A 24702-nucleotide genomic window follows, 5' to 3' on the forward strand; every position below is an offset into this window, starting at 1 on the left:
CATAGATTTAATAAATTCATTTAAGACGCCACTAATCGATTCCGTTCTAGCTTGGAGAAACAAAATTCGCTATTATAACTAAAGACCTCAAGAACTAATTAATTAACTTCCCTTTTAGGATCAAAAAATACATACGGACTGTCAATGTATTTTAAAGTTATTATTTAAATTGAACATTGTCAATTTATTAGTATTTTCAACTTTTATGTAGCCGTATTACGTTTAGGAATGTCAATTCATGGAGAATGCGCCAGTGTTGTCAGCGTATGTCGATTTGCTTTATCAATATCGGTGTGGGTATCAACTGTCGCGACCGTGCTCGGGAAATCGGTATAAAATCGTCGGTAGTTACGCTTATCGATTCGATATTGTAAAGTTATTGATTTCACTGTGGGAGACCCCGTGGAATCACTGGTTAAAGAAAATCAGACATGTCTCTTAACCTTTGTTTAAGTGTTTGTTTGTTAAGTGATGTGTTTCAAATCTTGGAATTGAGTACGTTTGCAGCTATCTCCTAAGATGGTTATCGTATATTTGTCCAGGAAATTTTGATGATACATACAAATACCATATTTGAAAAGCTTCAGTATTAATGATTTGTTTATTATTCAGGTCTCCATGTTGTTGAATTTGAGTTATCGGTAAAATTTACCAAACTGATAACCCAGGGGGGGAATAGTGTAAACTTGTGCAGTTCTACAGATTTCTTTCAATAGGAGAGGGCAATCAGAAGAAGAATAAAGGGTTAAATAGAGTCTTACATATTTTATATGTACTGTTGTGTGTGAATTATATTGTGTTGACTTCTTTGTATGAAAAGGTTAAATTTTCAAGAAGACGTGTAGATTCTTCTATTACAATAATATGTTTTGGTTCACGATTATAATTTTGAATATACAGGGTTTTCCAATAAGAGGTGTTATTTTGATATTCAATCGTTAAAGATCAATGGTTTCGTTGCTTGTGTGGCACGTAGTACCGTTTTGTTGAAAGTGATCGTTGTCCAAATCAATACCATTCAATTCCGGCCATAAAAAATCATTAATCGTCTCTCGATAGCGCAATCCATTCACCGTAACTGTTGCTCCAGCCTCATTTTCAAAAAAGTAAGGTCCAAAGACTTTGCCAGACCATAAACCGCACCAAACAGTCACACGTTGAGGATAAAGAGGTTTTTTAACAATAACTCTTGGGTTTTTCGAGCCCCAGATGCGACAATTTTGCTTGTTGACTAAGCCACCGAGGTGGAAATAGGCCTTATCACTCAAGATTATTTGCATTTGATTCACTCAAGTGAATTTTAATAATGTCGATGCGTTGTTGAAGTGTGTATCGTTCCATTTTTATTAATGGCGTAGTTTCTACTTGTCAAATGTCAAAAAATGACAGCTTCAAAAGTAACATCTACCGAAATAACGGGCTATTCAAAATAACACCTCTTATTGGAAAACCCTGTATAATATCCAAAACACGGCCATCGTTGTTTGATGCTAAAATTCGTCTGGGCGGCGATGCAGCCGGTCTACTTAACTGAGCTCCGATCCGATCCTTCGGCCTTACTCGGAAGTATTCGTGAAATCCGAATACAAGTACTTGACGACAAACACTATATATATAGACATTGTCGTGAAATATTACGTATATATTATGTTTATATTTTTTTGTTTTTATTAAAATACTTTTAATTGTTTTATCATAATAATAATGAAAAATATTGCACAATATATTAGCATAAATAAACAGATTTCTTAAATAAGGAGATTTGATCGAAGTTTATTTTTTACATCTGCCAAGGTTCAAAACGATCGGATACAGTCACCAGAAAAACAGAGATTAGCTGGGCTTAATCGAGACAGTCATTAAGAAATGATAAATCCTTATAAACCTAAGCCTACGTCTTGTTAAACCTTCAGAGCCTCTTGAGAAAAGGCTCTCGAGGTTTCCAAAGAATATAAACATAGGAAAGGTTTCAGCAGATTACCCCCAATTGACCCTAAAAATGTTTAACCTCAAAGGTTGTACCAGCTATTAGTGTGAGGGTCTGAGGACATTGGATCTTTCCCGTCCACATTCATTGGAACATTTGCTAATTGGGGTTTGACGAACGATAAAGATCTGCAGCATGTTTTAGTGATATGTATACGATTAAGATAATGACACATATTAAACAAGGGTTGATTTGAAACTTCAAAGATACAATAAAGCGAGAAGTCTTTGATGTTTTGTGGTAGCTAGCGATGCGAAACAAATGTTTCAATCACATTTATTCATTTTGTAAGAAACTTGTTGAAAAGCTGCATGTTTTTTAAGAAGCTTAAACTCACCAGTGGTGAGTTCTGACATTTTAAAAAGTACATACTTTTATTTTTAATGTGAAATCGAACAAGAGTCCCAACTGCTCCCAACCGTCTGGAGCAAGTGAAACCATGGCATCACCAATTGAGGTATGTCGCGAGGCTGAAAGTTGTGAGATGGGGAAGGAGATGTTGAATTAGAAAGTGGGGAAGTCTTGGCTATTCAGATCTGGTCACCAAACACAGCCAAAATCATTTCCAGCAATGCTTCAATTGTGAATGGTGGTCTCACACCAGAGCGATACTGACAGTACACTTCAGTTCTTCCACTCTGGAATGTGCCGCAAATGCACTTTATATTATTTTAAATGAGTTAATTGTGAAATAACACAAATTATTAAATGAGTAAATTGTAAAATAACACAAATTAATAAATTGTGAAATAACACAAATTATTAAATGAGTAAATTGTGAAATAAAACAAATAATTAAATTAGTAAATTGTGAAATAACATAAATTATTAAATGAGTAAATTGTAAAATAACACAAATTATGAAATTAATATATTGTGAAATATCATAAATTATTAAATTAGTAAATTGTGAAATAACATAAATTATTAAATTAGTAAATAGTGAAATAACACAAATGATTAAATTAGTAAATTGTGAAATAACACAAATGATTAAATTAGTAAATTTTGAAATAACACAAATTATTAAATTAGTAAATTGTGAAATAACACAAATGATTAAATTAGTAAATTTTGAAATAACACAAATTATTAGATTAGTAAATTGTGAAATAACACAAATTATAAAATCAGCTTACTTTACCCTCGACTACGGAGGCCGTCAACGAAGCTAGTATTTTCAGGTGAATATTATGTAGTGGAAGATGTTCTCAGTATCGCCCTGGAGTAAGAACAACATTAAGGATTGAAACATTGCTTGAAATGGCTTTAGCCGTGTTGGTGAACATATTTGAATAGCTACTACCTTCAGCCTTACAACATACCCCAGTAAGGCATCGTTATAGTCTCACTGGCTCCAAACGGTTGACAGTAACGGAACTTTATTGAAAACAAAAATTTATAGTAATTATGGCGATAATTTTTCGAAAATTCCGATTTTCACAAAAATCTTCAACAAAATCGGAAAACTAAGTTTTTTGAGTAAGTGAAATTTTCTGAAAATCTTTATAAAAAAATCTGAAAAATAAGTTTTCTGAATAACTGAAATTTCCTGTAAATCATAATAAAAATACGAATTTTCGAAAAAAAAGTCTATGGCTACAACAAAATCAATAATGCCATTTTTTATGTAATCTCTCTAGTACAAGTCACGAGGTGCCACTGGCCACGAACAGTTTAAAACAATTACGTTGATTCTCGAGCGAGTTACTGAAAAAAATTCATAGCATATTGAAACAGATATAATATGCAAGAGATTTATAATTTAAAATCTCGCTCAGTTACATTGATATCATCAACTTAACCAAACGTAACTTGTATGGCTTACCTCAAGAACTAACCTCCGCTTAGCACTGTAAGTAGGTACTTGAACTGACGTAAGCAAAGTTTTTTAAGGTTAGGTCGCACTGACAGCGAAGAAAAAATATGCCACAAAGAACTGAACAATATTGATTGATGCGATTCTGAGCATAAGAGTAAACATGTTTTAAAATTTAAATTAACTTGCAAACGTTTTTTAATTTTTTTTTTAAATTGTGTATTCGGATAATAACTTTTTAGCAATGACGTTGCGATACTTCTAGATTCGTTACTGTCTCATCAACTCAAGATAAAAATTGGTATGTAAGAAACATTCTTATGTTTCTAGTTAATTCTTAATTCAAACATTGTTTATGTATGACAAAGATAGACGATCAAAGAATACGTGCGTATGAACGAAATAAACGATAGCGACGTTTTAGTATTTGCGTCGAATAATACAGTCTGCATCACGGGTGTAAAAGAGACAACCAGATATGCTTACTCGCTTACAATATAAAATGAGCACGGAATACTGCATGAGACTACCTACTGCAGTAAGGTTGTTGTTTTATACTTATGTGTTGCTATGCTATCTCACTTTCTCTAATGGTGCTGAACATTTTGGGAAAACAATCGAAATAATTGTATTTTTTATAATAATTAACTAATTTGTGTGTATTTATGAATGAAATCTTAATTGCTGGCTTTTACTAGTGTTTGCTGAGGAATGAAAACATTTTTTTATCATAAACGAGGGCATAGTACTTAGTAATTTAAAGCAATACAATTGTCTTGCTTTTGGTTTGCTACTTTGAAAATTTTCAGCATGTCTATGTATAGTGTAACTTAATTGATTTTCGGTGATTTTATAATATCCTAAAGAAGTTAAAATAAAATCAAATGGCCAAGTGACAGCGGTTTGAAGCCCACTCAAAGAAAGTCTGGAGTTAACTTTTGTAACGAGGAGCGTTCAGAAAAAAATAGAAGAAACAAACAGAAGGAAGTTCATTCTTTCCTTTTTCGCGAGGGCCTTCGAATAAATTACTGCAAAACGTTTAGTTTCGGGCGGGTATCGAACTCGTGACCTCGTGAGCCAAGGGACCCTTGCCTCCGGCTGAGGCTTTCCTCGAATCCCGGTAATTGGCAAAAGAAAGGAGGATAATTTAGGAGTATCAAAAAGAGGCCTCCAATTTAAGAGAACAGAGGGGTATTTATCGTGATTTAATAACGTATAATATATTTGTGGCACGTCCCAGAGTGGAAGATACTCTCAGTATCCCCTGATGAAAGACCACCATTCAGAATAGAAGCGTTGCTTGATTGACGGTCTCCGTGGTCGAGGAGTGATGTTATTCACTAGAAATCCAAAAAATTGAAAAAGCCCGGCTTCCTCTTCTCCATCTCCTTCCTTTCCCCACTACCTTCAGCCTCACAACATACCCTTATTAAGTTAAAGTCTCACTGGCTCCAGACGGCTGGGAGCGGTTGAGACTATTATACGGTATTCAAATAAATAAACAATTGCTTAAATAGCGAGGTACTTCACCACTTTCCTCTTTCACATCTCCACCTCCGCCCTACTACTTTCAACCTCATAACACACCCCAATTCAAAATGCTATAGTCCCACTGGCTCCAAACGGTTGAGAGCAGTTGGGACTCTAGTGCGATATTTAAATACAAAAGGAATTTAATCGAATGTATTAAGTAACTGTGTTTTTAAATGTTTTCAGCCAGAAAGATTTTCCAGGTGTATTTTTGATACGTGTGTGCGTTTAAATAGATGTACAAGAGCGGCATAATATAGGTAGATTCTCGAAGAGTTTTTTTAAAAATGGTTGGAGTAAAATATTTCCATAGACCACTTAACGATTAACTTAAATAAAGCTCCTCCTGATGCGATATTTCGCAAAAATAACGTTAAATTATGACAACCATTTTAAATATTAATATTCAACTATAGTAAGTATTTTCTTTTTTTTTTGTTATTTGTTTTTAGGGTGTTATGCCGTTTTGCGCTAACTCCTTCTTTAGCCAACGTTTGTAATGATCTTCCCTTTCTACTTCAAACTTTTCCTTCTCTTCTTTCTACGATAAATTTTCCTTAAGTCCCGTAGGTAACTTTTCCATAAGGCTTTGGTTATATATATATCCGGGGTAGGAAGGTCCTCCCTGCCGTCTTTTCTTTATTACACACCCCTTCAAGTGTGTACATCCTAGTTTGTCTACGTGACGTACGACCTTGAACGTACTCATTTCACGTGACGGTTCAGTATAAAAAGGCTTCACCGAACGTTGTGTTGGGTTTTTGTTTCTCGGTTTAGAAACCTAGTTATCTATATATGTGTGGTATCCCTTGGTTCTTTTGAGATAGAGTGAGTTGAATCCATTACCGCTGTGTTTTAAAACCATTTTATAAACCTTATCTTCTAAGTCGCCTGCTCCCCCCCCACTAGCTACTCGATTCTACCTATCGTAGGGTAATGTGAATATAATAAAGTGTTAGATTTTATATATGTGATATACATACGATAAGTTTATGGCGTTAGTTGTCGGCGCCATCCATGTATATATTTTGGGAGGGGAAGGAGAGGAAAGGAAATGAATTTTTTTCAAGCTAAGATTGACTCCTCCTCTTACCAAACAAAACTGATGGATGATAATTTGAGCAAGGCGATCGATATCTGCGTGTCTGGATATCACAACCGGCCGGGTCTCCCCTTGTTCCAAATCGGCAACCTTCACGCCAGAATAAAGAAAACCAGGTCTCATCACCAATTTCAGAATTGCCCCAATCTCAAACACCTCCAGGAAAATCTACTTTACTGAGTGTAGAAGGGGAAAACCATGACATCCCTTGTCACGAATCTAGTCGCGAAAATGTGACACGTAAGGTCCTAAGTTACGTGTCACCTCTAGAAAACGTTGTAACTCCCACGCCGTCGGGGATTTACATCGCTTTCTAGGTCAATACATAGATAACACACGACGATCTTGTCGACATTTAGCCTGCCTTTTAACGATAGATTGTGTGCCTACCCATTCAGCCAATTATCATGTGAGATATATGTAAGGTCTACTCGAAATGCCAAATTTAGGATGAGGACTGTCTGTATTTTAATATTCGGTTCTAGTAATTATTTTATGAGGTTACTAGCATCCTCGTGTATTAGGTATGGGTAACTCCTACTGAATACCTATCCTCTCAGGTAGGTATAAACGGATAATTGGTTTGATTTTTGCATTTAATTTAAAGAGGCTGCCTACCTCTCGAAAGGTACCTGTTGAGAAAAGTTGTTCGGTTGGTAGTTTTATTTCGGAGATTACCATCTCCCTCTTTCGACTTTAGATTTGTTTTTGTGCATCCCAATTCGTAACTTAGAAAGTCAAACAATAGATGAAAAGTATTAAATTAGAAAGTCAAATAACGGAAGAAAAGTTTTCATTTTGTTCCGTCTGGTTGCATCCGATCGCTTTCAATTCGGGAGGGCATACGCCAGCAAAACTTCCCCTTTGACTGACTGTACCTGCGTCTTGTCCTATATATGAAAAGGTCGTTGACTCGTCTCTCGCTCACAGCTGATTGACGGTTCGCCTAGCACATCCCTGTTAATGATAACATTATTTGGGCGGCAGGTGTCGTAAACTTAGTTCCTGTACCTCGGTTGTATCCGTCTTTTAAAAGGTCCTCTGAAATTTAATAAATAATATAAAAACTCACCCAGTTAGTCACCTCTCATTCTCAGCGTGAAGCTTACCTGGTTACACTATATAGCTAAATCACTTTAATTTTCGACCTCCTCCCTACGCTTATAAAAGGGTAATTAAGTATTCCTGTAAATAAAATTGTACCTCCCTAATCTGTCAGGATTCGAACCCACAGTTAATAATCTATTTGATTCTCTGGTTTTCGGTCTCCGTGGATAGAATGCCATCTCGCCAAATCAATAACCTAGCCCGATTAAAACTTGCTGCCTTTATATACGGTCACTCTGTTTTTAAAACGAAATCATTATTATTATTATTTTCATGTTTTTAAGACAAGTAATTTAGTTTGAACTACACATTTAAATCAACACAACTTTATAACACAATCGCGATTGCACAACACCTGGCGCCCCTGAGGTGGGTTTTTACAAAACGGCGCTCTACAAATTATCCAATTATTATTATTGTCATTATTATTAATTGTTTCTCATTGAGTCGAACCACTTTCACTTCACACAAACACCGGATCAATAATCTCTCACTTTAATTCAATATTCCGCAATATTCTCTAATACCATTTGAATTCAATAATTAACTGTAATTTCAAACAACACTTCTGATTTGTATCCATTTCTCGGGGTGACAGCCCCGCACCCAAGTTCAAAACTCGACTTTCCCTCCGGTCTCTCCTTTCCCGTGGGAATCTGTTTACTCCAGGCCTGTCTGTCAATAAATCTTCCGTCGTTGTCTAAACAAAAAATTTTTTTGAGCACGTTCGTTTATTATTTATCGTTTATTTTTGTGGATATTCAAAACATCACACGTTACAAGCATTATCGTTATCAATTACACATCTACCCTAATGATGGACACTGTAACGTTGTCCTAAACGTTGGCTAAAAGAAGGAGTTAGCGCAACACGGCATAACACCCCAAAAACAAATAACAAAAATACTTTTGGCCGTGAAAATCTTAAATCATACTTAAGTAGTTCTTAATTATTAAGAAACCATCTTATAAATAATGATTTTGTGACGTCACTGCTGAAGAATACCAACTTAATTTAGGTGTTCCACAAGGATCTGTTTTGGGGCCACTGCTTTTCCTAATTTACACTTTTAACATACCTACTTACAATAAAATACATTTTCTAAAGTATTACAAAATGTGATTAAAATGCAAGTGGCAAGTGCAAATAGAAGTATATTTATTTATTTATTTACGCCCTAATGGGCTTTTACAAAAGTAGTTAACAGTAATACAGTTGTGTTACATAGTTTACAATAAATTATGATTTTTGATTAAATTAAGGTAAATTCAAATTAATAGTGTGGATGACAGAAAGCTAAATATGTATTAAGGAACATATACATATAAAAACAAAAGTGTATGAGCTTCATAGTTGGTTTTAAAATTGTCACAGAAAAATGTTGCACTTTGCCTCGTATTTCTAGTCGGTACGTAAAATTTAATTTTGGCGAGAATTTCAGGGTTGTCAATGGAATTATTAATAATTTTATTTAAAAGTACAAGGTCAGAGATGATCCGCCTATCTGATAGCGCTATTAAGTTAAGTTGTTTCATCAAAAGAACATAGTTAATATTTTGAATTGGAATATTCAGTATAAAGTTAATAAATCTAAGAAATTTGTGCTGTACCCTTTCAATATTGTCAGAATGCGTTTTATACCATGGGGACCAAACAGGCGAATTATACTCTACCTGGCTTCTTACTAAAGAAGTGTACAATGTTTTCAAAAATTTAAGTGACTTGATACCACTCGCCGTTCTGCATATGAAACCAAGCATTTTTATAGCTCTCTTTGTTATATCATTTATATGCAGAGTGAATGTTAACTTTTCATCAAATATAACACCTAAGTCCCTGATCTGAGCGACTGATGTCAATTATATATTAAAATTATATTATATATTAAAACAAATTAATTAAGCAGTAAGGACTTTGGATGTGTATTTAATTTATAGTAATTCGTTTTTGGGGTATTATGCCATGTTGCGTTACCTCCTTCTTTAGCCAACGTTTCGGACAGCATTGCAGTTTCCATCATCCGGGCAGATGTGTAATCTGATCTTATCTGCAAAGCTGTCTGAAACGTTGGCTAAAAAAGAAGGTAGCGCAACACGGCATAATACCCCCAAAATAAATTACTATAATACTTTAGGCTGTGAAAATCTCAAATCATATCGTATATTCAACTGTTCATAAAAATATGAGTCAGTTAAATCAATCTTCCGCCTGCAGAAAGGAGTTTTTAAGGATTTGCAGTACTCCTGTTCCCACGAATATGAACGCCTTTCCACCAAACAAGACAAGAAAAAACACACAAAAGGCTAGTAGACTCAGACCTAGACTGTGCTAATGTGCCTCACCACACTTAACGATAAAGAAAACACTAAAACAAAACAAAAACCTTTTGTCATCAAAACAAATCCATTAACGAAACATTATTCATAAACATTTTGGTTTATTGAACCGAAAAATTGCCGAGGCCAAAAGGGTTAATTGTTAACCACGACAGAGAAGAGTAAAACATAAAAGACGGGATAAGATTCGGGCGCATCTTAGAACGTGTTTTTTCCTACTATTTTTTTCTGTTGCTTAAATTTAAAATTTGAAATTTTACTCAAGCTATTCCACTAAAAAACAGCAAAAAGAAGTCGAAGAAGCGGCCCGTTTTTATGAAGCCGACACCAACTGTGAACGTGTACGTCGATTTTTACGCACGTGCACCGGTGCACCGGGGGCAATGCTGCTAGCTTCTTAGAGCAGACTCCATTAAAATACCTTTAGAACAGACTCAGCATGCCCACATTGCGTCTGTGAATTAGAGATGACAATCGGTCTGTTAACATGGATTGTTAATTATAAGCATTGTGGGGCTCCAGCCCAGAGGTGTTTCAGCAATTTCAGAGATTTAAATAGGGTTAGCAACTGGTTACTATTGACGAATCTGCTAGCCCTATACAAGACTGTAGTTAATATTGTCTTTATTGATTAAATATTACCATTTTAGTTTTTACTAAATGTGATGTATGGTAATTAGGTTGAGTTGTTAATCGATAGATGGCGGTAGACATAAAGCCTACGCCAGAGTCCGTCAGATGTCGCTAGGGTATAACAGGTACTAGTAGGTACGAGACAATATTATTATCGGAGAGCAAGCTTCTGGGGCAGATAGAGATTTACCTATCCTCGGGTAACAAACAGTGTAGTTAGCCAGACCTTTTATTGTAACGTAAATAAACGCAATTATATTAAGAACCTTTTACTAATGTAAAGAGTTCCCAACACCCGTAGTCTGTATAAGTAAAGGCAGATATAACAACTGGCGCAGCCGGTAGGAAAAGTTATTCCACTGTAAAAATATTGAATGAGACATTTTCTCTCGACAAAAAGAAACGCATCAGGTTAAATGTGGAAAACTTTAATATAGTTATTACGGTCACTTTAAACTTTAAGAATCAAGGGATTTGATATCCCTGAGCTCGGGTCCAAACCCTCCGAGGACCGATTATAAATAAAGACCTTTCAAAAAAGTTTTACATAAAAAACCTAAACACGAAGAAACTTTCGATGCGTTTGCATCGGGGGTCATAAATCATGAAGATGGGGCAATCATTAATCGCGAACCTCGAAATATATACATAAAACCCGTAATTCAAAAATTATTACGGGTTCAATGAATTCCTAATGGCACTAAATTAAGTCCCTTAAGCCAATTTGACAGATGTGGCGTGGATACAAGTTTTTTTCAATCTTACAATTTGATTCGTTGATTTTAAATATAATGTATGGCTACTTTTGCACATTGAATTTTTTTTTTAAATCAAGTTAATCTAACAGTAAAGATGTATTTTTACCACAGGTGCTAAACGACTCAGAAATCTTTTGTAATCTCGCGTTTTTTTTCTAGAAGCTTCTCTGTGAGGCCTTTAATAAATATTGTATATTTGTTTATGGAAACGTTTTGCTCTTCCTGGCCATGAGTTAAAAGACGTTGAATGATTTCCAATAGGTAAATAAATGAGTATTTGTCTGTTTTGGTAGTTTTTGAAATTTCGTTGGATGATTGAATGATCAATATATCAAATAAGACGAATTGTAAATAAGAATTAGTCAGGGCAAACCAGGTGAGGATTGTACTTGATATGACGAATCTTTTAGATTTTTAGGTTTAATAGTTGCATTTTTTTTTCATCAACCTCACAAAGAAGGTCCCGATGTAATTAATTTCCCTTAAGGCCTATATCATCTTTTGGGATGTTGTGTGGGGGGTCTTTTTTAAAGGAAAGGAAGGAGAGAAAGTTCTGGGATGGTAAAGGGTATGAGGGTTGAGTAGGAATCTAAGATTAAGCGTGTACAGGAGTGACGGACGTATGAATATATCCCTCCCACTGCGGCGCAAAGCGATGGGTCCAGGGACCAGTTGGAGAGATCAAAGGGTCTCCTCAAACCAGCCTCTCCCGATCTGGCACGTCAAATAGATGGTGGGCAGGCGCATCCCGAACACACCTCACATGGGCACCCCTGCTAAATTACCAAACGTAGTAAACCACTTGGGGTGACTCATGGCAGAGGTGTTGATTATCCAATAAATGGTTCCAGGGCGACGGTACCCAAACCCCCTTTCCAAATTAATTATGTTACTTGTCGTGATCTGAATAGGTACCATCAGAGAAGGATGACGATCCTCATCTCAATTCAATTCAATTCAATTCAATTTGTTTATTAATTTCAAAAACATTATAAAATTGTTAATTTCAATGCGTTTTTAAAATATTTTTATAATAAGAATTCTAAGATTAATATTTACAGTGTGTATATCAACTATAAAAGCCACAATGTCAGACTCAAGATGTCAGGTCAAAATAGACGGAGAATTGTCGGAAGAATTTACAGTATCACAGGGACTTAAACAGGGGGACAGTCTGGCTCCCACTCTCTTCAACATTGTGCTCGAACATGTAATACGAAAAACACTAATAGACACTGGCTCCAATATTTGTTTCAAGAGCAGTCAAGTTGTCGGATATGCGGATGACATCAACATTGTCGGAAGATCAATTTCAGCCATTAAGGAGGTCTTCGACCCTTTAGAAATAGCGGCGCGGGAAGTAGGACTGCGAGTTAATGTTGACAAAACAAAAATGATGGTACAGAACAGGAACCCTTCGCACAGAAGAAGAAGTAGTGCACTATTTAAAGACAACTACTCATACGAAGTGGTCGATCAATTCACCTACCTGGGCTCCAGCCTGACAGAGAACAATGAGGATCCAGCAGAAATCAGAAGAAGAATCACAGCAGCCAACAAAACATACTTCTCTTTGGTGCCAGTGTTTAAGTCACGTAGTGTCCACAGAAAAACCAAAATAACCATATATAAGACCATTGTAAGAACTGTATTGGCATATGGATGTGAGGCGCTGACACTGACAGTAAAGATGGCTGAAATGCTGGATACTTTTGAAAGAAAGGTGCTGAGAAGAATATGTGGACCGGTGAAAGAGGACGAACAGTGGCGTATCCGGCACAATAGAGAATTGTACGATATATATAAGGCCCCTAGCATCTCTGCACACATGAGACTCCTCAGGCTGAGATGGGCTGGTCATGTACAGAGAATGCCGGATACACGCGTCCCAAAAAGAATTCTGACTGATCACCCAGGTGGAAAGAGAAAAGTGGGAAGACCCAGACTGAGGTGGGAAGATGAGGTAAGAGGGGATGCAGCACAGCTTCTCCAGGTGACAAACTGGAAGTCAGCCGCTGAGGACAGGAGGAGTTGGAGGCGACTGTTGCAGGAGGCCAAAGCTCGATATGGGCTGTAGCGCCATCGAAGAAGAAGAAGAAGATATCAACTATACCAGTGATAATAGAGCTTGCCTTTTAAAAGAAGCTTCATTGATGCAAAACATGTCGATATCCGAATTGATTCTGTTCAACAGCAAGATTGCTCTCCACACAGGCATGACCATTGGCAAGTTAGTTCTGCAGGCCGGGAGATAAAATAGTCTATGTTGTCGGTGACGTAGAGAACCATCGAGAACATAGAAATGAATGCTCTCCATGATGAGCGAGTTTTCAAACCATCCACGAATCAGTCTAAAGAAATGTGTAGCAATGCGCACATCTCTCCTGACCCGTAGATAGTTCATTCCGAGCATACCCAAAAGAAAGTCAGTGGGATAGAGCCACGGGTAGTAGCCATACTCCCTCATGTAGAGAAATCTCAAAAATTCTCCTTCCCTTCTTCATCATACTCTAAATTTGGGATGCCATAGTCCCACTAGCCCGGACGGTTGGAACCCTTGTGCGTTATTCACATAAAAAATTAACCCTCCCGTTACCAAATTTCAAAATTTCCTTTCACTTCCAAGATGGCTCCTAGCGTTGCCGAGAGAGTTACTATCGCATTTCTCTATTCAAATAAATGAAAATTAGTTAACATACCGAACACATTTAAAAAGATCTTGGCAACGATATAAACTTGTTCAATTCGCATGCATATCGTTTTTTTCTTTATACCACCACTTTTGATACCTAAAAACATAACATATACACAAACAGTCATTTTACCATGTCAACCGGTAATAATTCAATGTACCTACCACAAATGAGAAATTACAAGGAAACATGTTATTGGTATCCTCGTGTCTTAAGTTTTTAGATAAATTTAAAGTTTTGATTGATGAAATGAAACCACGTTCAACAGGAGTTTTTCTGCTTTTAAATTAAGGCGATGCACTACGTCGTGTAACATTTTAAATAGAGCCGTTATCAATAACAACCCTTACGTAGATGGCGATAAGGTTTAAATTCCCGCTTAACACCATCCGTCTGTTTTGATTTATGCAAGAAAAAAACATGGCCAAAAAGTTCCTTTTATTTTATTTTGTGGATTTTCACGCATAAATATTTATTTTTTTTTCGATCATTTTATAAATAACTTAATTTGCCACATTTGACAGTAAAATCATGACCGAAAATGGGTTTGTAAGTAGGAGATTTTGAACTTTAAAGCAGTTTTCATAGGCCTTTACATTATTTTTTTTCTGGGCTTATAAAAAGACTTATCTAAAAAATACTCAATTATTTCAAAGGCATGAACACACAACCACTGTCCTTAACATTTCCCAATCATCAAACAACGATATTTCGTTGAATTAAACCAAAATATTTTGATTTCTAAAGAAATTTTGCTGCATTTAATAAAACACAACAACCGTCTTTCTTGACATTTCCGAGTAAATAAAAAAACGATATAGCGATAAATGAAACCAAAGTATAGCACGTTCCGAAAGAGTTTTATTTCGTTTAAACAAACAACGATATTTCGTTGCGCGGCTGTTAAAGGGTTAAGTGAAAATGAAATATTTTTTCTAATTGAAATGTTTCGATTTAAGATCAATTACGTGCAACAGTCAAACCTATTTGTTAACATTTCCCAACGGTATTACCATTTTTTGTATCTTTGACCTCCTCGGTAAATTATGTTATTTGTCAAGCATGATCACGGAGCGAAATATTAATGATAAAATAGATCCTTGAAACGAAGCCATGCGGGTCAGTACAGAAAACTTACTGTCAAATTTTAGATTAGTAACGCGTTTGTGGAATATAAAATAGGATAATGTTTGAAATTTAGAAAAGTACCTACCTATCTACAATAAGGTGTGTCGATTTTTTCAAATTTTGAATTCAGAAACGCATTGCGTCTCAAAAGTTGCGCCCTGCAAAGAAAATGAGAAATGCATTGAAATTTATTAAAAAAATATATTAGCTCGCTAAAACGCTATAATAATAAAAATACCCACATATGTTTTTAATTTTAATTTTATTTTAGGGTGAATTGCCTAAAACAAAAACAAAAACTCTTAATTAATACTTTCTTCACAATAATTTTACTTCTAAACGATTGTGTTTATTATTTAAAACTCATTAGCGTTGTAAAAAACTTTTATTCGATTTTTATTTTTTGGAATAACTTTGTCAGTAAAATCTCAAATTGTAATATTCAACATATTTGTAATAAGCATTTACTTTGTGGCTCGTCATAATTTACAATAAAAGATATAAATTTGTTTTAGACCACTTTAATTTTAATTGCACTCTACCGATTTCGGAAGGATCCTTCCTTCCTCAGGAACTGAGTTCTAATATTCTCCCGGTGCTACCGAAATCGGTAGAGTGCAATTAAAATTAAAGTGGTCTAAAACAAATTTATATCTTTTATTGTAAGATTCTTAAACGAAAATCTGAAAAAGAAAAATCACAAACAGATTCGGTCACATCTAGCACTCGAACTAATAACCCTTGCCTTGCCGAGGCACCGCTCTACCGACTGAGCTAATGGGACCCTATCTCCTTCGGTCATATTTAACTGTATCATACTTCGAATAAGAACTACCGACATTGCCTTCATTTTTCTCACCGCACATTTTTATTGGCAACTATCTTTATGTGTGATCGCAAGTTTCAATCCGAACTAGACTATAAACTATTAAACTACTTCATTTTTCTAATTTCTTCAGCATCACAACATCGCCTAGTTGGGGATTCTTGTGGAAGTTGAAATTCTTGTGCGGTTTTCAAATAAACAAATGTTTTTTTTAAATATTTAATATGTATATATTTTAAAGAAATAATTAATTAATTTACATTAGGTTTCTACATATCATAAGGTTTGAATACTACTCTTCCATGGAAGCGTTAGCTTGTGGTTGAAAGAGGAGTGTACAGTACATTATTGTGGTTGTTTATAAGACATTAATAAAATGATAATATGGTACGTGTATTACGTGCTGTAGTAAGTATATTGCAGTTAGTTTAGTAAATGTAAGTAGTTAACTCTTGACAGGCCAAGATGCTAAACAAAATGTCTATAACCAAGTAGGTCTTCCGACGACCATATACATTTTCTGTCTTACGGGCTTTTAAAATAAATAAATTCCAATTATTCAGTAAATTATTAATGGTAACTTATATATTTGCGCAGGAATACACCCAATTATAAAATGATGTCAAGTATTTAAGTTAATATAAGGAGGATAGTAATTTTGGGTACTACCTACTCCCCCACTTGGCTGCGGGGTAGTTAAAACGTTTTTAACTAATTTAATTAGTAATAATGGTATTATATTATCTTCAGACAAAGATTTCACTGCTTACTAGGTTTATATAAATATGACAAAACTAGGTAAATATGTATGCATTTGCCAACATTTCCTTGCAAAGTATTTATTGTAAACATTATAAACAACCATCCATTAGGCTTCTGGGTATTCGTTATTGTCCTGTTATTTACATAAAAAATAATAGTAGCGCTTTGTGGTCAAAGCACTCAGCGAGGCAAATATTGTTAATAATAAATGCATTCAAGAAATATCATAAAGACACTGGCTGTTAACCCTATCTGGACTAAATTACACAAGCATGAATTGAACGTAGGTAACGACATTACACTGACAGAATTACACACGGACAAAATTACACATTAAGATTTTTTCATCTACGTAAATAACATGTCCTGAAATTACAAAATAGTAATAATTGGCCCGCCGCACTGGGAACCATTTTTTGGATAACACCTGCCATAGGTCACCCCAAGTGATCCCCTACACTTGGTGACTTATCAGGGGTGCCCTGGATTATTGGGTGAGGTTTTTCCGGGTCAGATCGTAAGAGGTCGGTTTGGGGAGACGCTTTAACCTCACCAGCTGGTCTCTCTCGATCCATCGTCTTGCATCGCTGCGGGAGTCACTTCTGGACACACTTACCCCCAGATTCCTACCCATCCCTCATATATGTTTGTTCCCAGAACATTCTCCCGTTCATTTCTTTAAAAATACTCTCAAAACAACATCCCCAAAGATGAAATAGGCTCAAAGAAAATTATTTTTATCAAAACCTTCTGTGTGGGGTTCATGTAAAAAAATAATAAAAAGAAAATAAACGAAAAGTTATATTAAGTTTTTTTACGTGTGTAATTCTAGCTGATGTAATTATTATTGTGATTATTATCAAGTGCGCCCTACTGTCGAATTTGGCAGCCATCTCTGGTCCGGAGCCCCTAAATACCTGAAAAAAACCCTTGACTCTGTGCAAAAACGGGCGGTCCGTTTGATAGATTCCCCAATCTTAACAGACGGAATGCAATCTTTAGAGCACAGGCGTCAGGGAGGTATGCTGTCCTTGTTCTATCGGTATTACAATGGAAGATGCTCTGAGCAACTAGCGTCATTGATCCCTTCGGCACCGGTGCGTAGTCGGGATACACGCCAAACGCGCGCCCAACATTTGTACACGGTTGACATTTGTCACATGAGAACGGGTCGCTTCTACGATTCGTTCTTAAGTTCAACAGCTCGGCTGTGGAACGAACTGCCGGCCTCTGTGTTTCCTCCCTCCTACAACATGGGACTCTTCAAAACCCATGTTCACACCTTCCTCTCCACAAAAAGACCCTCCACACAGCATCCCCAAAGATGAAATAGGCCCTGAGGGAAATTATTTTCTTCAGGGCCTCCTGTGTGGAGTTAATATAAAAAATAAAAATAAATTGTCTCTTTTAATTCTGGGAGTGTAATAATGGTACGTGAAATTCACGTGTGTGTATTTTTGTCATTTCGCTGTAGACACCTCTGTGAGGTCAGTAGTAATAAATTATACTATTTCCTTAGGGACTGCACGAGTAAAATTGTGAAGTCCACTGTCAAAACAATAATTAATAATATTCGCATGATTTGTATTTTTGTAAAGCGCCGTTTTTATGAAATTAAAAATCTCAATGACGAAGGTGTTAAATATTATCAGCGCCTTGGCAATTTGACGCCCGGAGCGGTTTGCTCCATTTGCGCCAACCTAGGGCCAGCCCTGTATATCCCCTATGCTAATCTATTATTTTGAACTCACCTAAAATTTTTATGGTTTCACGAAAATGATTTATTGTAACCATTGTAATATCTAAGCCCTTTGAAGTTGTGATTTTTCCGTGATATTAATTATGCGGAATAATAGTTAGTAGACTAATTAACATAGTGTATTGTCTCAAGTAATGACCGAGAGACACTGTCTAATTTTTAATATTTATCAACGATGTTATGAAGATATTTGAAGAAATAAACATACTCTTGTTTGCCGATGAGCTCAAGATTTTCAAAACGATTATCCCCATCATTGATTCTAATATGCTTCAATGTAATCATGATCGCTTACAGGAGTTGTGGTTATATTGAACTCTTTTTAAATATTAATAAATGTAAATTTATATCATTCTCTAGAATTATTTTTTTGTAATGATAAACTAATGTTTATAAGAACAGGTATTTTAAGCATAGCACAAAGGATAACAAATTATTATAAGCAATAATTAGTCGCCTGAAATATAAATACAAATTGAAAATATTTCCCGAGTAAAAATGAACGCCGCCGACGGGAATTATTATTAATTAGTTATTGCTAATTATTTGTCATTATTGCATCAACGATGTTCTTAAAAAGAAAAAGACTCTTAAAAAGATGTCTCATATCAAAGATCTAGGTATCTTAATTGATGAAAATTTAACATTTGTCTCACACATCAAAGTAGTAACTAATAACGTTATGAAGTGTTTGGGATTTATTTTAAGAACAGTAAAATATTGTATGTCACTCTATTATTTTAAGATTTTCTTCACTGCTTTGGTAAGAAATAATTTAAAATTACTATAAAAAGCACATCAAATAAAAAAATGAGAGAGTTCAACATAAATTTTTAAGGATCATCAATTTTAAATTATCCATACCAAATTAATGTTGGTAATTTAATGAAATTAATGAATTTAACCAACTTATCTTGCAGTAGAACCAATAGCGACTCCGTAATTTTATTGAAATTGGTTAATGGCTTAATGGATACACCTGACTTAGTAAGCTACTAACGTTCCTAGTACCAAATCGTAACACGAGAATTCCCGAGTTGTTCTTTGTTCATTCATCTAATTTTTTATTATTAATTTCCCTGTCTAAAGGATACATAGGCTGGGAAATAAATGAAGTTTCGTTAATATTTTGATTTCTTTCATACTAAAATTTTCATTATGAATTTTGTAACATTATTATATTATCCAGGGAGGGACAAAAGTAATCACTCTATTGGAAAACGCTATAACTTTTGCAAATGGCGCCAAATGTCAATTCGGTTTTGATATTTGTGAAGTAAACGAACGCAAAATACCAATCAATAAGACATGAATCGGTTTAGATTCATGTAAACAAATTTCACAAGCAGTACCAAAATTTATCATAAAAAATACAGCAAAAGAATATCGTGTGATTACTTTTGTCCCAAGCTGTATAATCTGTAACTTACTTTTTATGTAAATATTTAACTGCATTTATTTGATGTTGATTTTTGTTATTTACTCCATTATTTACATTAATATCTTTTATCTCTCTTCTCTCTATTTTGTATATGTGTATATTACATTAATAATTCATTTTGTTCTTATTCGCATCATATTTTTATATTCTTTTGATGCTATAAAAATATGATTATTTATTTTATTATTAATTATTATGTTAATTTTGAATTAACTCTAATGTAAATAATTTATACTTGTGTTATGTTAAAACCCGACGGGCGTAATTGAATGAATAAATAATTAATTATTATTCTTATACGAGTAAATGAAAGAGCATCTTGCAAATAATCACAGAATTTACTGTAAAAAAGTATTAAAGATTTAAGACGGGTTGTTTCAGAGAATTCGTACAATTCTTCAAATTTCAAAGTTAATTTTTAAGTTCTGTGAAATATTTCTTAAAGTTCTGTTATAATTTCAGTATATAATAACAGAACCTTAATAGGAATTTCACAAAACCCTAAAATGAATGTTTAAATATGATGAATTGTTAAAATTTTGTGAAACAACGCAACCTTAATCATTTTAAATCTTTTAACTGACGGCCTCCGTGGTCGAGGGGAAAGGCTCTTAACTAGCAAGCCGAAGGTCGCGGGTTTAAACCCTGGCGTGCGCAAGTAAAATTTGTTGTATGAATTATTTTTATTTCACTATTTATTATTATTCTTTCGGCACGTTGCAGAATGAAATATACTCTTAGTATCGCCCTGGTGTAAGACCACCATTCAGAATTTAAGCGTTGTTTGAAATAGCTTTGGCCGTGTTTGGTGACCAGATATGAATAGCCAGGTACAGTACCCCCACCTTCATCTTCCCCATCTCCTTCCCCTCCCGACTACCTTCAGTCTCACAACATACCCCGATTGGGATTGCCGTGGTCCAACTGGCTCCGGACAACTGGGAGCAGTTGAGTCTCTTGAGCGGTATTCACATAAAAAAGGGTGAATATTGACTCGAGTTTGATGATTAAAGAGATTTGAAGTGTTAGTAGAGTTGAGGGCGGGGAAAAAACAAAACCTTCATCATTATGTCAGCATACCATATACTTCCTTATTTGGACTCTTCAATAATCCTTCAAGTATCTACTTTCGGCGTATTTTTCAGTTCATTCAACTCTTCAAGTAACTTAATTTGCATTTACTGTCTAACTTAACACGTCGCTTACAAAATCCACTCCAAAAAACGAAACATAATCGTTAAAATTAAGGCAATTTAAACAATGTTAACGCTACAAGTGTTAGGATAGTCAATTTAGTCTTTAGTTGACGTTAAGGAAATCGTGTGAGGTTATTTACCAATAATAATTAGTATATTTCGTTCAAAACAAGTAATTTGTTCGCTGTTTCAAAGGTTCGGGACAGGTCTCAAATGTCACGTAATAATGTACGCTTTAGAACACGTCTGTTTTGTTCAAAATTAGTAAGCAGAAAAACCGGAAAAGTGTCTTTTCGGTCGATCAATTTGGTGTTTGGACGAAGACACAGGAGTCGGCGAAAATGTCACGTTTTGGAGGTGTTTAAATAATCACCTGCGCTCAGCAAAAGTGGACAATCACTCGATACGACACGGTGATTTAGGAAGGGAATGGCACGTTTTTTTGCTGATTCGCTGATGAGTTGTCAGAAAAAAACGCGTGTTCTTTAAATTTGCTCATCAAAAACAAACGATTTCGCTTTAAAGAGTCGCGAATTGGGTATTATTTGTTCAGACGATTTCGTGTTATCTTTGATCTAACCCGGGCTCATAATCGCGAAGTCGGTTGTAATTAATCGTTTTTGTTTTGTTTTTGTTAGTTTTTTTACTTCGTGGTTGTTTTTTTTTGCCGTTTGCGGTAGAGTTGACATCTTTGGTGGACCTCCGTGTGCTGGCGATTTCCGAGGTGTTAAATAAGCGAGAGGAGTGCTTGCAGAGCCAGTCTGTCGCCGGAAAGCGAGCGCAAAGGTACATCAGCCGGCGCTCCCAGCCAGCTCTCTGCTCCCTTGCTCGTCACCGCGGAAACTGTCACCACGCTTTCCCAGGACCACAAGTCGACGATATTCTGTCGGATTGATTTCGCATCTCTGACATTTTGCGACGCTTGTGTCAAACGCTGGGTTTCTAGATACACTGACACTCGCTGGATTGACTGATTGTACTCCGGACGGAGGTGCCGACAGTAAAACCAAAACGAAAGTGCCTTACTTCCTAAATAACGGAGTCTCGAGTTACGGAGATCGTTGCGTAAGAGAACCGCGTTACATTATATTGAATCTGATCGCTGTTCATAACGGGCTCATGCACGCCGCGGTCGCTTCGTGACCATTACCGCGAGGAGGAGAGAAGGCTTTCGGTTTCAATCTGCACTTTCGTTTTCTCGCCGGAGCCAAGAGACCACGGGAGAGACAAATTGTCGCAACTGCCGCGCGTGACAACCGATGATCGACCGCGTAACAGCGCTGGTATTACGATAGACTTTTTTCCGTGCCCCTTCTCCGCGAAGTTGGTTGGACGGCGAGGTTGCTCCGAGAGCCGTGGCCCCCAGTCTTAAGTCTGCCAGTCTCTCGCTGGCAGTCGATAAGTCCCCCGACTTGTGCAGTATAGTAGCATGTCAGTAGCGCGCAGTCCGATAGCCCAGCGCGGCTGCACGAACACCACCTCGAACAGCGGAGAAACACAGTAGCAGTTACCCAAAACTGCAATTTTCGCCAGTTGCGGAATCGTTGACCTTTTGCAATGCAGCCAGAGCCGAGTTTAAAATCCGAGTCGGCCGATTGCGCTCGTTCGTATTAGATATACTCCGAATCGCAATATCTACAACCGAAACAATCGAATCTTATTATTACTTCAGTGAAATCATTTTAGCCATTGTTCAGTGGGATTGTTTTGCAATATTATTTCTGTGTTTTAAAACAACTGTTAGTGAACTCTCTTCTGGAGTGATTGAGTACAGTCACTTATCCAACTGTTGGTTGGATTGTTCCCGGACCAGAAGGGTCACCGTTCTCTCAAAGAAGGTAAGTCCCCAAACGGGTTTTGCTTAACAACATATTGGACAATTTTTGGCGAAAAAACCGTTCGCCCGAAGTATTATTTACTATCGAACAATTCACAGACGAACGCAGTGTACTTGCACGGGTTTTGCATTGTAAATTTAATAAACTATCAATGATTCAACCGAAGATTTAAACTATATCATCAATACATCAAAAGAACAATATATTATCATAAGTTCTAATTTAAATTCGCTAAACGCCTTAAAATAATTAAAATATTTTTGTGCGCTATTCAATGGGCTAAGAGATGTGCATTACGATGAGGCTTTATGCATATATATTTTTTTAAGAAAATAGAGAATCATAGAATTTTGCATCCTAGAAGCCTTATCTAAAATTGCCTCCCCTCCATTCAACATCTCATCTCTTCTAAGTCTGAACTCGACTCCAATTTTCATTATAGTTTTGAAATTTGCCTATTTAAATAAAATTAATATTTAAATTCACCTTTTATTTCTCGATAATTTTAAATGATGGCTAAGAACACCCTTGAAGGGTGAAAGCCAGAAATAATGGAAAAAAAACATCTGCATACTTTTCAAAATACTATTTTTATATGAATTTATTTACTAGTGTAAAGAGAGGGTCGTTAAATCATTTATAACTTTTATTTATTTCTATAAATTATTTCTTTATTTATTGCATTTCACTATACGTAAATCATGTTTTTTCTCATAAAAATTAACCTCACTAGGGCTAAGCTTGTATCGAGGTTAACAATTTACATTTGAGTGAAGCAAACATAGAGTTATCACAAACATAAAGTAATACTGCATACAATCACAAAATATTTCAAAAATAAAGAAAAAAATGTATTTGATGAGTTACGAGATGGGTTTTAACTATTAGTTATTCATTATTCCCAAGAAGAAACAAGTAGATAATAAGGACAGATAGGGTGACATTCGGTTTTTAGCAAATGGGACTTATATAAACTATTATTATTATTTAGGAAAGGACAACATATATAGTTACGTAATAATATTCATAAATCGTGTTTTAATAATATGAACCGTAATATAGGAATGAGAAGTTGATACTGTGAATGTTTTCTGTGTGAATGAATTCTTAACAAATTTAAATGAAATCTGAAACAGAACAAGACACAGAAAATAAAACAAAGGTAAACGCATCAATCCATTTAGCCACTGTGACATCTTTTTTTACGTCTTTTTTTCGATCTCATATTTCAAATTCAGAATTAAAAATATTTTCTTCAACTAATTTTTACAATATTTTTGGCTGCTATCTTTTGGCATTATTACAATAATCTAAAGAATTTTTTTGTAATCTAAATAGTGTCTCGGATAAACATTTCCGATTTTTATGTATATGGGACACCTATTGAATTTTTCTACAAGTCTAAAATGAATATATTTAATTTAGTTGGCATCAATTTTTAATAATAGTTGTCACCCTTCTCTTCTTTTGTAAATTCCAGGACAGTCTGTACCGGTAAGATAAGAGGTCCTTATCTTTTTATTTTATGTGTCTTGTTCTGTTTCATGTTTCGTACATTGATAGGTACGACCTTCAAAAAAGTTTAAAGAAAAAATTGTTACTGAATATATTTATTTGTGTGTGTGTTGTTTTAAAAATACATCATAGTTACATAAGTCCAAAAACAATCCTTACAAATATATTATTTAAAAAAAAACATTTTTTAGTGTAAATCAATGATATATTTCGTAATTTAATTTTAAATTTGCTTACATTTTCTTCTAAATTTATTTCCTCTGGTAATTAG

At 35.3% G+C, this 24702-nt stretch overlaps 1 protein-coding gene across 3 annotated transcripts in view; it reads left to right on the plus strand.

Moving 5' to 3' along the window:
• Positions 1 to 21853: 21853 nt before the first annotated feature.
• The window catches only part of sona (sol narae metalloprotease), a 253113-nt gene continuing 250264 nt past the window's right edge, over positions 21854 to 24702 (plus strand). For all 3 annotated transcript variants that reach the window (XM_089648884.1, XM_089648883.1, XM_089648885.1), the window contains exon 1: positions 21854 to 22916. The gene's annotated coding sequence lies outside the window, so the exon portion shown is untranslated. The remainder of the gene's footprint in view (positions 22917 to 24702) is intronic.

This window comes from Hesperophylax consimilis, chromosome 28, assembly GCF_061612785.1.
Source record: "Hesperophylax consimilis isolate HC1 chromosome 28, BYU_Hcon_1.0, whole genome shotgun sequence".
Lineage (NCBI taxonomy): Eukaryota > Metazoa > Arthropoda > Insecta > Trichoptera > Limnephilidae > Hesperophylax > Hesperophylax consimilis.